Raw genomic sequence first — 16937 nt, 5'->3', positions numbered from 1 at the left:
TAATATTAATTTAAATATATTATAAATATTTTTATAATAATTGTCTAAGGTACGTTATATTATAAACTTCTTATAAAGTTTCTTAAACCAAATGAACTTAAAGTTTATTTCTTATTTAATTATTCCACTAGATTTGTATAATAAATATAATATTTAAAGAGAATAACGAATTGATATTAATATTAATATTTTATTTAAATATTTGTTTTAATTCTAAATACGAAAGACCAAAGAATATTCGCTGAATGAACGCGCATGAGCGTAGCGCCCGGGTATGTCCACTCAACGCGTCTCCCTTCAGTTTGCCTGAAAAACTGTGAACGCACGCACGAACTCGCTTTCCCGCCTTTCGAACTAAACTCGAATTAATTTAAATTTATTTCGTTATCTATGGCCGGCTTTCAGTGAAGTGTGAAGAGATCGTATATTATTTTAAGTGAAATAAATACAGTTGAGTGTTTTTTATCTACATCTACAATTCTTAATAACGGGTAAGTGTTATTGTACATCCTTATATTATCGATACACTTAACAGTAAGTTATCTTTAGTGTTTGTTTAAATTTAATTGACATGTGAGACGTATTTTTTATTTGCAAAATAATTTAATAGTTTATGGCATAGCATGCAAAGATGCTTAAGTAATAAAAATCTTCGTTACAATTTTTGATTGTCAACGTCGCTTGTAAAATATTAATTAGTATCTTTGAAGACGTGGACAAGATGTCGAGTAAGTTTAAAATCAAATGAGTTGAATACATTTCTTGTTCTACGTCGGAGATGAAAACATTTTATACGTTTCTAATCCAGTTGTAAACGTTATTATATTATTATCAGTTTATTTGACAATTAACCATTGTTTTTAAAACTTATCATATAAGGAAAACATCATATACTCGTATTATATAAAATTACTTATTATAATGATAATAATAGAATATACAAAATCGCTTTAGAAAATAAAATAAAACTTAATATTATATGTGTAATTCTGTTCAATTTACACATACAAAAAATGTAATAAAAACAATAATATATATAATTTGTGAATGTAAGTTTTTCTGAAAATTAAAGTTGTCGGCGATACATCAAGAGAAAGGTTCAGGAGGAATCCATCCTCATTAGCGCCTCGAAGAATCCATCCTCGTCCGCGCCAACGTAACGGAATGAGCCGCCTGTCATTTTTTCACACCAAGCAGGTTCCATTAACTGACAGCGCGAGAGATACACTGTTATCCATTCAGTGCCTGTGATGATTACGACTATTACATTAAACGTAAATGTTCTCTGTCTATGACATCTAGATGTGTCCTGAAACCAACGTCTATAATGTCATCAAAGTTCTAGTGGCGGACATATTGAAAAACTATAAAAAAATATTGTCAGAGCTGCGCTCACATTTCGTCTACACGACATTTGAATTAAATAGGGAGAAATAGGTACTTATTTATCTATCCTTTGGTAATCAGTGTATCTTCCGGAATAAACGCTATCTTCGTGCTGGCATTTACTAAAGTATTATTATCTGTGAAAGTGTGTATACATTCGCAAATAACTTTCAACAATGGTGCCTTTTGTTTCTTAAATAATAACAATGAAAAACAACAAACAAATTAAGCGATAACTCCAGTTCAATTTATTTGTCACACAATATATATCTATATCAAAATTGTTAAAATTTTATATACAAATTGCCGCTTATCACCATATCAGCTGGAGGACGTCCACTGCTGGACAAAGACCTCTCCCAAGATTTCCACTTTAGCCGGTTTGGCGCTGCCCGCATCTAACGGCTTCCCGCGACTCGTTTTATGGACTACGAATAGCAGGACTGCCGGGGACTAGGGGCCGTTGTTTAGTTGTACGCATCATTTGGGGGCATATGCCGTAATCGCCACGCTTGGCAGACGGGTTGGCAATCGCAGTAAGTTGGTCATAGTACTCAGAGAGACGCTGCTGCCCGTTCTCTGGTGTATATTGAAGATGAGATGGGGTGGTGATATTCGTCGCCGTCACCGCACGGCTCATTGCCGCTTATACTTTTCAATAATTATGATCGTGTACCTGTTATGTTATTGCAATATATTTTTGTGAATGAGAAAGATAAAATAGTTTACAATACGGGCCGATTGTATTGGTTTATGTCTTATTATTTAAATTCTGTCACTATGAGTCCCTGATATAAGCGGCGTGCAGTCTGGAGATCATTATAATACAGTTACGTATGAACTTCTTTTTATGATTATCAGTTTATTTAACACAGTATGTGGGTCTGAGCCGAACATCGCGAGCTTAAATACGAGCAAGTAAAACTATCTTTTCGTGTGTTTCATTTGTATTCATCTCTTGCGTCGGTGTGAGTCGGAAACCCTTCTGTGTGTGATGAAACTCTGACGCTTGTGTTTTATTGCCTCGGCTGTTATTTGTGTTTTCGTTATTAATTTTTATTGCATACAGTGATTTAAATTTATAAAATACTTTCTTTTAAATCATGTATAATTGAATTAAATTGATTAGGATAGTTGCGTTATAATAAATATTTCTAGCTGTTGAAAAATACTGAAACAATAAAACTCATAAAATTTCGATACCTTATATTTGTTTTGGTCAGGTAGGTTAGTACGTTTATATTTGAACTGAATTTGGCTCTTTATATTAAAAACAACATGCGTTGTACACAATCTGCCTTAACTTATAAACTAATGGCCCTTACGATTTCACGGTGACACAAACAACAGTGTAATTGAAGATAGATGAGGGATTTAGACGATATATCATATATTATGATATGCAACTTTATTTTTTAGCAAACAACGCGTTACGTTACAGAGGTAAACAAAATATAATAATAATCAAAAATACAAAAAGTACAACTACATACTACCGACTAAAACTAGTTTATTTTTTACTAACGTTATCTGTACAAAGTTTAATCACCGAGTACATTTTGTTGGCCCGACATTAGGGACCATGATTACTAACGCTGGTTTTCAGTGACCGCCTTGAAAATGGGAACGCCTGCCTACAAGTAACTGAAACTGTAGAATGTACTGGCATACTCATATTACTTCCGTGAAATCTAGCATTTATTTTAATAATCACATTTATTATTAAGATACTAGCAACACAATCAATAGCATACACAATCTCTACATAATATGTTGAAATTTTAAACGGGTGCATACATTTTAACACTATGAAGTAATGAAATAAAGGTTGTTTATAAATATATATAGAGCAGATTCAAATTGAAGCTTTTGGAGTTTTATAATAAAATAAAGTGGCTTTGCGGGTTATAATATAATCATATGTTACTGTGTTAATTTCTTCGAATATAGTTATATGAGAAATAAATTACTTGCAGTTATTGTATTAATAAAGACTTCATTATGTATTAATAAAGAATTCACTGTTTCATCAGGTAGTTATGCTATAATATTAAAAGCTATCGCCATGCCTGTTTATTTTATTTTTTGTAAACAATCACAGAAAGTATCACTAACAACTGTACAAAGTGCACGAATATATTGTAGTTATTTGGTATATTTAAATATAAGATTTAGACTTGAAAATCCCTTGCACTCGAAGCTTCTGAAAAGCTTTTCTATCTGGCTACAAATTGACATATTCAGCTATACGTGTATAGATATAACAACAAAGACTAATTATAATGTTCATAGAAACTTTATAAAATTAATTGGCGGAGTAAGCTATTGTAACGACAGGCACAAAGGACATAAATCGTTAATATTTCTCACAATGCCGATATCTGGGCGGTGGTGACCATTTCCCATCAGATGACCCATGCCAGTCCGCCTCCCTATTTTAAATACATTAGTATTTATCCTGACACTGATATAAATGTTGAAATATAAAAATAAGTAGTATTTTAATTCAATTTACCATGATACTTGGGTACCAAGATTCTTCGGGCTCATAAAATGATCTAGGCGGGCGTCGGCGATTGTGTATAGCATACACAATCTCTACATAATATGTTGAAATTTTAAACGGGTGCATACATTTTAACACTATGAAGTAATGAAATAAAGGTTGTTTATAAATATATATAGAGCAGATTCAAATTGAAGCTTTTGGAGTTTTATAATAAAATAAAGTGGCTTTGCGGGTTATAATATAATCATATGTTACTGTGTTAATTTCTTCGAATATAGTTATATGAGAAATAAATTACTTGCAGTTATTGTATTAATAAAGACTTCATTATGTATTAATAAAGAATTCACTGTTTCATCAGGTAGTTATGCTATAATATTAAAAGCTATCGCCATGCCTGTTTATTTTATTTTTTGTAAACAATCACAGAAAGTATCACTAACAACTGTACAAAGTGCACGAATATATTGTAGTTATTTGGTATATTTAAATATAAGATTTAGACTTGAAAATCCCTTGCACTCGAAGCTTCTGAAAAGCTTTTCTATCTGGCTACAAATTGACATATTCAGCTATACGTGTATAGATATAACAACAAAGACTAATTATAATGTTCATAGAAACTTTATAAAATTAATTGGCGGAGTAAGCTATTGTAACGACAGGCACAAAGGACATAAATCGTTAATATTTCTCACAATGCCGATATCTGGGCGGTGGTGACCATTTCCCATCAGATGACCCATGCCAGTCCGCCTCCCTATTTTAAATACATTAGTATTTATCCTGACACTGATATAAATGTTGAAATATAAAAATAAGTAGTATTTTAATTCAATTTACCATGATACTTGGGTACCAAGATTCTTCGGGCTCATAAAATGATCTAGGCGGGCGTCGGAAATACAAAGTTACGACTGCGATAGAAAGAAGGCATTTGGCTACAAACCTTTTGTGTTCTATCATTTGGTGGTAAGTTTTACGTTTGTATTTGAACCGGCTCGTGTCGCTTTATCGGTGTCGTGAAAACGTGCGATTACATCTGACCTCCGGCCGCCGCCATCGCGCCGCGGGTGAGTGAAACATGATTAGATTATATAATTTATATCTCCTGATCGAATCACAGAATTAAAATTTTCACATTTTAACTTTGTATCGAAACTTAATCACCGAAGCATAATCTTGTGCAATTAGAGTATAGTAAAAAAATAAAACCAGTAATGTCCAACTGCTGGGCAAAGACCTCTCTTCCTCTCCACTTAAGGAGCTTATTCCAGCAAGCTGATATACACATGAGGCAGGATTATATTTCACACACACAGCTTTAATCACGATGCTTTCGTGAGAAACGCTTAGCTTTTGTTAAGACTCACGTGTACACCAATATGAGTATACGTCTGTATACTAATACTGTACTGTAGGCAGGTAATACTTAATATTGTAACGTGAACGTACCCACGCAATATATTTTAGTCCAGCGACAGAATAAAAAGCTAAAATGATGATTTCAGTATAAAAGATTTTAACGGAGTCAAGTTATTTGATTTTTTAAGATATATTTCAAGACTACTTTTACAGTAGTGATTAAATATTGCCGTTGTTAATTAATATTTATTTGAAGTACCTTCATATAACGCGTAAAATGAACTTGTTAACTAGAGGAGACGGAAAATTTAAAAACAGACATAGATATAAACGGTTGGTGCTACATGAAAAAAACATAAAGGATGTATATTAAAATCTTGTTCTTTGGAAAAAATTCTATCCCATGAATTTATACTGTCTGTATTATACAGGCGCTAGTATTATTGTTAACTGCATGAGGAAGTGGACAATTATTTATAAGTTTTTGCTTGCGCAATATTGTCTGTATATTGTAAATCTATTTACCTCGGGTAGCCTGGGTCAACGCGCAGTAGAAGCACTTCATCTTCGTTTCGCATTTATACAGACATTCTCCAAAAAGTGAGGCTTGCTCATAGACCTTCGCATATTAATCTAATATATAAAAATCTCGTGTCACGGTGTTTGTGGTCGAACTCCTCCGAAACGGCTCGACCGATTTTTATGAAATTTGTTTTGTATATATCTTCATACCGCTAGGTGATAAGGGTGTCCCTATCCAGATTTTTTTTTCTATTTTTTAGATATTTTTTTAAATTTGTATTTTATTTTGATTTGGCATCAAAAATAGATATAACTCCAAAATTTCACCCTTCTAACCCATCATCACATTTTTAAATCACGATTTTAGTATGAACAATATCCAAATAATTTAACCGTCAATATCAATTTCAAACAAAACGAAATTATTCATAGTGTTGAATGACAGATGGCGCTAAGTCTGCCTCATCGAACTTCATCCATACTTGCGCAAGTCATTCACGGGAAGCTTCGCGTTTTGACATTTAATTCTGCATTTGTAATGTATGATTTGGTCAAAGTCGAATTCATCTCATGTCGTATCTACGTTTTTACACGTATTTACGAATTATCGAGGAGACCGAGCCGAGATGGCCTAGTGGTAAGAACGCGTGAATCTTAACCGATGAACGTGGGTTCAAACCCGGGCAAGCACCTCTGAATTTTCATGTGCTTAATTTCTGTTGATAATTCATCTCGTGCTTTTCGGTGAAGGAAAACGTCGTGAGGAAACCTGCATGTGTCTAATTTCATCGAAATTCTGCCACATGTGTATTCCACCAACCCGCATTGGAGCAGCGTGGTGGAATAAGCTCCAAGCCTACTCCTCAAAAAGGGAGAGGAGTCCTTAGCCCAGAAGTGGGACATTTACAGGCTGTTACTTACTTACTTTTTTGTTATGTATCACAACGCAGTGCGTGCAAAATTTTGTACGATTGTTTTTAATTTAGAAGCAATATTTATTATATACGTGTTTTATAATTGTAATACTAAAAGAAAAAATACATTATAGGTATACCGTTTTCCATCGGTAACTACTATAATTTGGTCTATTTGCGTGTGTTTGTTATAGTGAATGATCCCAGCAAGACGCTTAATGCCCATACGGGCCTTCGAACGAATAAAGCAACAAATATGAGAAATAGTGGAACAGAAAGAACAGACGAACAAATCCAATAAGATACCGAAAATGTGCGTTTGAGCATGTTACCATTAAATGGTTTACTCATCGGCACATTTTTTTTTTTATAGAATAGGAAGGCGGACGAACATATGGGCCACCTGATGGTAAGTGGTCACCAACGCCCATAGACATATATATAATCGCCGGGAGGGCAAATGACTCTACTCCACCTGATGGTAAGTGGTAGTAGAGTCCAAACGCGACGACGGCCAGTACAGACGGGAAAAACGTTCTGCACTAGCCGCCTCCGCCTTGCCGGCGCGCAAGATGCCTCTTCACGCCTCGTTTGAAGGAACCCGGGTTGTAAGAGGAGGAGAACACGTGAGCTGAGAAATGTTAACCATCGCTTACATCACCAATGCACCACCAACCTTGGGAACTAAGATGTTATGTCCCTTGTGCCTGTAATTACACTGGCTCACTCACCCTTCAAATCGGAACACAACAATACTAAGTACTGCTGTTTTGCGGTAGAATATCTAATGAGTGGGTGGTACCTACCCAGACGAACTTGCGCAAAGCTCTACCACTAATAAAAGTATCCAGTAACAGTATTTAATAGTATACCAGTAAAACAATATTTAATTTATAGACTCTGTTTTTATTATTTGAAACTTGACCGGACTTGGCCGCGTTGAATCGGTTGAAAGGGAATAAAAAGACACGGTTGTATAACTGGAATTATAAAAGGACAGTTCTGCGAAATTGACAAAAAATAAATTTGGTAAAGTTTTTTTTTTTTAATATAACTTATAATTGGCTATTTTATATTTATAATTTTGAATAAATTGCTATTTTACTAAAATGTTAAATGAAATTTATTAATTTAAATCCTTACTTAATATTGTTATAGAGACAGAGTTGAGTAAAGGAAGACTACACTTTTTGGTTTGCCAAAAACACAGTAATGTAATTTATAAAAATCTACATCTTTGGGATGGCTCCGCTAAGTATGTACTGGAGGCCTTGGATCGGCTGTAGCGACGTGCGGTTCGCACTATTGGCGACGTAAAGGTCAGAAACATCCTCGAACCTTTACAAATGCGTCGAGAGATAGCAGCGCTGAGCGCTTTCTATCGACTGTATCACGGCGAGTGCTTAGCCCTTCCTTCATAAGTCTACGCGTGCTGGCTCTTGATGTCACTGCCTAACTGTGACATCAATTCCATCGCACACAAAGAAATTTGGCAACTCCTTTCTTTGTCGCACTTCCGAAAAATGGAATTCTTTACCAGCTCACATGTTCCACTCCTCTTACAAACCGGGTTCCTTCAAACGAGGCGTGAAGAGGCATCTTGCGGGCCGGAAAGGTGGGGGTGGCTAGTCCAGAACATTCTTCCCGACTGTACTGGCCGTCATCGCGTTTGAACTATAATACCACTTACCATCAGGTGGAATAGAGTCATTTGCCCAAATATAAAAAAAACTTTTCAACTCAAAACGTGTTAAAGCACGTTACAATATTTTTTGTTATTATTACAACTTAAAGCCGCTATATAAAAATTAAGCAGTCTCGGTGCCCTTTCAAACTTTAAAAATTTAAACTAAATGCTTAATTTAAATTAATATCTTAGGAGTCACGGCAAAATTAAAATTCTCGCGCAAGAAAAAATATGGTGATGGCCAATGATGCGATAGCGAAATAGCCGGCACAAAGATTTTGTATGTTCCATTCGTATGTACTACGATTATCACGTACCGCCAAACCGCAATATTTAGTATTGTTGTGTTCCAGCTTAAAGGGCGAATGAGCTAGTGTAACTACAAGCACCAGGGACAATTTAGTTCCCAAGGTTTGTGGTGCATTGGCGATGTAAGGGATGGTTAATATTTCTTATAGTGCCAATATATATGGGTAGGGGTGACCATTTACCAATATTAAAAAGGAAACAAATAACGGGCCAACTTTTTTAAAAGTTCTGTCTCATAATGTGGGACGATTGTACGATAAGCCACTACTCATACATAAAATACGTAGACAAAAAGAATAAACGCATTAAAAAATACGCAGAGTTATCCTTTATGCATATAATAATAGATCAATTGACGAATGTTTGTACCTTATTGATTAAAAATGCACGGGATAAAATCCTTATTTTACCCGTACGAAGTCGGGGTGGACAGCTAGTATACATATATAAGCGGTACTTGCTAGTTTACCAAAATTACCTTTTATAGCCGAAGTATGACTTATATAAGCATAAACTTATATTTAAATATAATACTTCCCCTTATCGCCTCTAAACCATTGGCTGACTGGAAAAATATATTTCACATAATACTTGCACGTATAAGTGGTGAAACACACGTGCTACCGTTATATTTGTCATTTTGCCTTTTTTATTAAAAGAACAATATTCAGGTGACTTGGCGGCTTTCCAAAAAACGTCATTTGTTTTAAGGCATACATATTCTATCGGAGTTTTGTGGTATACTGTTAACTATACATTTAAAGTTTTTGTTCGTAGACGTTCCATAGCTGGGCAAAAATCTCCTATGAGAAATCTTATATACGTACATGTAAGTATTCTCACAACTTGTTCGTTAACCGACGAAGGAGATGAATTATAAGCACAAACTAACCAGTCGGACATTCATAGCTGCTTGCTCGCATTTGAACCGACGTTTTCGGTGAAGACCAAAGGTTTTTTTTTACTGGGTCATCTCTCGATAATAAAACATTTGACAAAAATGACAATTGACAAGATTGTTGAAACAACTATATTATAAAAAGACTAAAACAAAAGTTACGTCTTATTATACCGACCGCAACCGTTCAATCAGCTTATAAGTAAAATATGTGGTTTATGTTTCTAAAGCCTCAAAATTAAGCTTAACACTAAACTTTTATTGATAAAAAAAATTAACGGTAATGTAATCAATGTTTATATTGTATATACTAATAATATTAAGTTTTGCTTATTGATTTACTTTAACGCTCAGATAAGCGCGTTTAATCATATATTAAAGTACGCCAGTCGTTCCACGAGCACGGGGCAGTAAGGCTTAATGTGGTTGAAACTGCGAGCAGAAGCTAGTAACAGTATAAAGCTGGACGTTTGTTTGGTTGAAAACGTTAATCTTAAGGCGGCTCGTTAAATAAGTTCCATGTCGCCAAGAGGAAAGGAGACGTTTGACACTTCCAGGCTGTTACTTTGATACATTACGTACATTTAGAATATGTTTGTGAATCTAATAAAATTTGTTGTTCGGAAGAGCTTGAAAATTCGTCAGCCCAGACCGAAAGGACCTCTTTGGTTAACCCTCACCGCCCAACACCTGTCGCTAGCAAAATGGAATAAGCATCAAGATTATAGCGAGCGCGCTGAAGCTAAGCCTTTATTATGTTAGCCTCTGGATAGATTATTCTAGAAATTACATTTAACAAACGGGTCGATTAAGACAACATCGTCAGAACTAACTCGGCTGTGTACATTCGATTAAAATACATTTGTCCCATAATTAGTTAAGAGTCGAAATCTCATTCAATATTGACGCGTTACTTTCTCATTATAAATGTTCTACTGGTTTCGGAAAGAAAATACTTCAAACTTGAGAGGGGTAGGCGTGAGATATTCAAAGGTTTTTTTTTGTCAACGCCTCGGTTTAGAGGCTTTGTTTGAAAATGAAAGGCGCGGAGTAAATCCTTTTATTTTGATGGCTTGTCGTTACCGAGTCTCTAATTGTATAATTTCAAATCTTATAATAAAATCATAAAAAATATTTATTGCTGACATATTTTTATAAGCTTCAGCTTTGTTTTATTCAGTATATTTCATGAGTAAAAAAATATTTAATATTTTTAAAATGTCATTTGATATATATAATATACATTCGTCAGCAGTTTTACATTTTGTTTGCTCGTTACACACACATTACATTCTAAGACACTAAGGAGCATGAAAATAACTGTTTGAAATAGGCTTTATAAGGCTTAATCTGTAATTGAACCACTTGAACGCCCAAAAGCAGCATGATGGAATAAGCTCCACACCTTCTTAAACGGAAAGGAAGCCTTAGACTTAGGTTGAAGTAAAACAGTAACTACTGAGTTTCTGACGGTTCATTAGTAATGACCATTCAAAAGTGTTTGTTATTGCATAATTGAATTAAACGTATTTTACATTTAAATTTGTATTTTACATATGACATTATGTCACACGTGTGCCTGGCGACCTTAGGGCAGAGTGAGCTTTGGTTGAATAATCGAACACTGCGAAATTCTCATTTTAACTGTCGGAGTTATATAATAAAGTTACGGTAAGTCAACGTTTATTTAACTTGTGTTTTGGTATAACACTGATGATTATTTATAATTCTATTGTAATTAATATGTTTAATTTTAATTTGCTCAGTTTTCTAAAATTTGAATTTAGTGGACTAGTTTGCTATTTTTGTTTCACACTACTTGAGAAAAACGAATACTTTATGTGATTCGGCTTCGGCTTCGGCCAAAATACATACGTATGGGTGTATATATATAAAACTGTAACTGTTTATCTGTATATAAAACTGCCAGTGCAAAAATTCCTATTTTATATTAAAATATTTTTTTTAAATATTTACTAACTAATTTTGTCGTCCATTTTTTATTGCCAGTGTTATTACAATCACGAGGGATGTACATATTAGAACCAAGGGTTTGCGTGTGGTTGGCATATATTGTGCCTCTTTCCAAAGACACGTTTTAGGTAAAAGGTGATTATTTACATGCATCATAATATTATCATTTAACTTTAATTAAATTAAGAAAAAAAGGCATCTTTACAAACTTAATAGTTATAGTAGTGTCTTTCATCAAATATATGTAAGAATAGAAACGCGCGTACATGTTTTTTATTACTGGTTTATTTTTAGAATGTTCTTCAGTTTTCTCAGATATAAAAAAATGTTGTAAAATCACAATACTCGGGGAGAGTTATATACTATAGTTATTATATTAGTAACTTCCTTGCAAAACATTTACATTATTTATAAAAAAACGACAGAAACATTTACTGTACAAATTAAGACCGTTTAAAATGGCAACAAGAATGCTACGAGTAGCAGTTGTATCACAATTCCGATTTTCTCAGCGAGAAATAAATGTAGTGTACATTTCCCCTAAGTTACAAATAAATGTACCCGTCGCCAATGGAGACAACGAGTCGTGGCTTTTAAAAATATTTATCATACTAATGTATCTTATTTATTACGTGTACTTTTTGTATTTAAGATGTAATAAGGATTTTATTTTATATACATACTTAGAAATATTGGCACTGATTAAGTGAATAAGTAAAACATTTTTTATATTTTTTGGCTGTCCCATAATGTGACCCCAGGACTGGGATATGTAGTCTTATATGACAGTTACTTGATCAATAATGCTATGTATATTGTTTGTCTTGTTATTAAATAAATTATTAAAATATTTCACATGCAGAAGCAACCCCTAAGTTTTTTCATTATATAATACCATTAATGTTTTTATTATAAATACTAAGAAACATTGACACGTGACAAACAGACTACGTAAATGTTAATACAAATTAAAAATAAAACTAAGACGAAGGTAAAGTATACTCTAAGTTACGCAATTATCAATCTCGTCAGACCCCTGTATTAAGCTAATTTGATTTGATGTGACTTTTGAGATAATTATATATTACTTTTGAGTTGATAAGATTTGTACAAAAATATCTCCTTTCTGATCACCGAAAGCTGAAATATATAAAATTGTGGAGCAGCAAATTTATTTGTATAAGTCAAGCAGGTTTCACTACGATATTTTCCTTTAGCACAAAGCAGGAGACGAGTTCAACTAAGCCCGCGAGAAGTCAGTCGTGCTGTCCCAGATTGAAATCGGCGATCTAGCATTGACTCGACCACGACCAACCACGGCTCTCTAGGAAAATATACCGTGTAATATTTCATAATAGACTAATAGGGCTCAGTATGTTAATAATTATAAGAGAGAAATGTTTCTATTGGACGACCGTTATGAATAGAAAGTTAATTGAATGTTTTCCTCGTTAGGTTTGTTTGTTCGAGATTTCGTCCCGCTGGAGGAACGCCGACAAACGAGGTTAATTGACCTCTCAACTAATTTTTGTTTCTTGTCAATATTATGATTTTCGTTCCAAAAAATAAATAAATAAATAATAGAAGTTCATATTACGACAACACAATTACATTTTCATTCGACATCTCTCGAAGGAAGCAGTTTCATAGGTTCATAGCTTAAAAAATATTATTATAAAAATGTATTTAAAACGTTTATTACATTTTTTTTCAGTATATAAAATGTTAAATTTAATACGTTTTATCATTAATCCTTATACCCTTAAAATAAATTCTTAAGTGTAAGAATAATTGTAATGCGTTTTTCTCGTCTCAGCCGGTGCCAGCGTCACTTGAAGTAATCTCTTCTTTATATAAGATAGAAAAATGTGCGATTTCTCTCACTGAAACCTAATCTGTATGCTGATGCGCTAAGCCACCGCTATTACGCCAGCTGTTTAATTAATTTATACATAATATAAAAAATGTTAGGGGTCACATAAAAAATATGTGAAATATTTTAATCATGGGGGAGACAAGACAAACAATATTCATAGCATCGTTGATCTAGTACTGTTATATAAGACTACAGATCCCGAAGTCGCGGGATCTTATTATGGGAAAGGCCAAATGAAATAAAATTGTTTTTCTTTAAAAAAATCACCGTAGCGGCCCGGAGTTAGAAAGTTACTAGTTTGTTGGGTCTGCAGCTGATCTCTATCCGGTCGTATGCCGTCCATGAAATGAAATGAAATTCCATCCCGAGGAAACAAGCGGTCCTTGTTTACTATTACTGATGATAGTTCCGTTGAAGAAACACAGGAGGACATCAGGAATTAATGTAATTCCCCAGCACTAACTACTTTACAAACAATTTATCATTCTATGACTATTATATTATTATTAAGAGTACCGGCTTAGAATAGTACTCCCCCAATCTCATCCCGTGGGTGTCGTAAGAGGCGACTGAGGGACGGGGAAAAGGGGGGATGGGCAGCAGCGTCCCCCCTCCCATAAACATCTTACCCCCTACTGCGCTCGCCAACACGCCTGCCCAGCGCGGCGAGTATGGGCAAACCCCTCCCTTAATGGCAGATGCGCCCAAAAAAAAGGCCCCCAGTTACCGGCAAGCCCGCTAGGCCCGACCAAGGTAGCGGTCGCGGTATCGGCAGGGCAGGGGGTGCTAAGAATCACCGGTTCACGGCAGGCTACCGTATAAAACGACTGAAAATGGCAACGTATAATGGACGCTCGATGAGGCTGGACCATCACCTCGCCGAATTAGAAGTAGAGTTAAGTCATATAAACTGGCATATACTGGGGTTATCTGAAGTCCGAAGACAGGGGGAGGACACGATAACTCTAGAGTCCGGTAACTTACTCTACTTCCGCGAAGGTGATAACCTCTCCCAGGGTGGTGTCGGTTTTCTTGTCAAAAAGGATCTCATTAGCAGCATTGTGGAAATCAGTAGTGTGTCGAATCGGGTAGCGTACCTTGTCCTAAAACTTTCCGACAGGTACTCCCTGAAGGTTGTACAGGTATATGCGCCAACTTCGACATACTCTGATGATGTGGTCGAAGCGATGTACGAGGACATCGCAAAGGCCCTCAACGACACCTCGAGGGCCCACTACAATGTTGTTATGGGAGACTTTAATGCTAAAGTGGGAGTACAAGATAGCGGTGAATCGAAAGTCGGACCTTACGGCTTGGGCTGCAGAAATCACAGGGGGCAAATGCTGGTAAACTTTCTCGAAGCGCAGGGGCTTTTTTTGATGAATTCTTTCTTTCAAAAGAAGCCTCAGAGGAGGTGGACCTGGCGAAGCCCCGATAACGTGACAAGGCACGAGATAGACTTTATCATTTCGAATAAAAGGCACATATTTAGAGATGTTTCAGTGATCAACAGGTTTAATACCGGAAGTGATCACCGCTTGGTTCGAGGCACTCTAAATATCAACTTAAAAGCCGAAAGATCGAGAATGATGAGGTCTACTCTCCGACCTACCATGCTCCAAGCTGCTCAAGGCTCCGAAAAGTTCCAAATGGAACTTCAAAATCAATTCACCGCGTTGGAAACCATAAGCAGCATTGATGAGAGAACCGACACGCTGGTCAAAATACTGCAAAACACATCCCGCAAGTGTTTTCCGCCACAGAGAAGAGACAACGCACCAAAACTCTCTGCTGAGACACTCGAGCTCATGAGAAAACGACGAGAACTACCATCGTTTTTGTCAGATAAGGCCTTAAACCGAACAAACACCAAGTACTGCTGTTTTGTGGTAGAATATCTGATGAGTGGGTGGTACCTACCCAGACGAGCTTGCACAAAGCTCTAGCACGTAAAGGGGTTGGTCTTGCGCCTGAACTCTTTCCGATCGTGTCGGATTGCTGTCCCATCGGATTATGAGAGCTAGGAAATAAAGAGTGCACCAGTGTTTGCGCACACACTTGTGCACTATAATATCTCCTGCGTAGTTGTCTAATCTCTCTTGAGATTGGCCGCCGTGGCCGATATCAGTCTGGAGAACATTATTATTATTATTATTCATAAAAGCATTTTTGAATCGTCATGTTATAGTATTTAATTAAACGTAAAGCTACAAACGGTTCGGAATGTAGATTCTACCGCGAAAAAGCGGTAAGAAATGAGTTTCTAACTACGTAGTAGTTAATAATTTACTTTGCTGGCTCTTATGAAACAACGTGGACGTATAGTTAGCCCATACTATTAAACTCTGCGGAAAACACAACAAAAATTTAATTACTAAAAGGAAATATCAATTTTTGATTTGAGTATTCCAGATGGTTCAGACGTTCAGGTAATCACTGTCTTGTAGTGAATCACTGACCTCTAACTAAGTCTATGCATGACTAAGTCATGCGTTATCCGCGTTTAGGTGTCCAGGGTAATTGAAATTGATTTTGTAATTGTATTTTTTCTTATTTTGATTTAGTAAATAAATACTATATATAAACTAATTATATTCATGCATCATTTGCGAAAATTCATAAGTGACAAAAAATATAGTTCAATGGATATACTAGAATTTTATATTATGTATGTACTAATATAATTCAAGTGAGACCGAGATGGATCGTGGGTTCAAACCCGGGCAAGCACTAAATTTTCGTGTGCTTAATTTGTGATTATAATTAATCTCGTGCATAACGGTGAAGGAAAACATCGTGAGGAAACCTGCATGTGTCTAATTTCACTAAAATTCTGCCACATGTGTATTCCACCAACCCGCATTGGAGCACCGTAGTGGAATAATAATAATAATAATAATAAAAATTTATTGCTTCAGATAGGTCGTACATTACAAAGTAACTCTTAAGAAAAACATACATATTTTTTATGAGATACAAATTATTCATACTGGACACATTTTTTCTAATTTACCACTCTTTTTCATTGACGACCGTATCGCAATTGGTTGCAAGCTCAGCTATGTGCTGTGCTATGCCCAGCGCTGATTTTCAGCTTGCTCCTTCTATATTATGTTGATTTAGTTGAGAGCGCCGCACCGTTCCGTATCATATTAAAGTATAATGAAAATGATAAAACAAAAAATAAAAAGAAACAAAAACTGATATAAAAGCAAGTAAAAGAGAAACCGGTGACATAATTATATAGCACAAAAAGAAGTAAATAAGCAATTTCTCCAGATCAATAACTACATTTTAAAGCTGAACATTAATAGAACAACAATAAATAAAACTTAATACACGCACGCACATCTTCGCATCATAACAACCATAACTCTATGTGTACGTCACGGCTAGGACAATTGAAACTGACTAAATAAAAATAAAGAGAAGTCTAAGTTTTTAGGATTCTATTCTTTCATATTTTGCTTCATTCGCATTAATTTGTAAAGTTTTTG

At 35.2% G+C, this 16937-nt stretch overlaps 1 protein-coding gene across 1 annotated transcript in view; it reads left to right on the top strand.

Annotated features, from left to right (window-relative positions):
- The first annotated feature begins 327 nt into the window (after positions 1–327).
- The window catches only part of LOC126770698 (uncharacterized), a 234614-nt gene continuing 218004 nt past the window's right edge, over positions 328–16937 (top strand). Inside the window, exon 1 of the mRNA XM_050490200.1 lies at positions 328–491. The gene's annotated coding sequence lies outside the window, so the exon portion shown is untranslated. The remainder of the gene's footprint in view (positions 492–16937) is intronic.

The sequence above is a fragment of the Nymphalis io genome, chromosome 9 (genome assembly GCF_905147045.1).
Source record: "Nymphalis io chromosome 9, ilAglIoxx1.1, whole genome shotgun sequence".
Taxonomy (NCBI): domain Eukaryota; kingdom Metazoa; phylum Arthropoda; class Insecta; order Lepidoptera; family Nymphalidae; genus Nymphalis; species Nymphalis io.
This window is presented reverse-complemented; position numbering and strand designations above follow the sequence as displayed.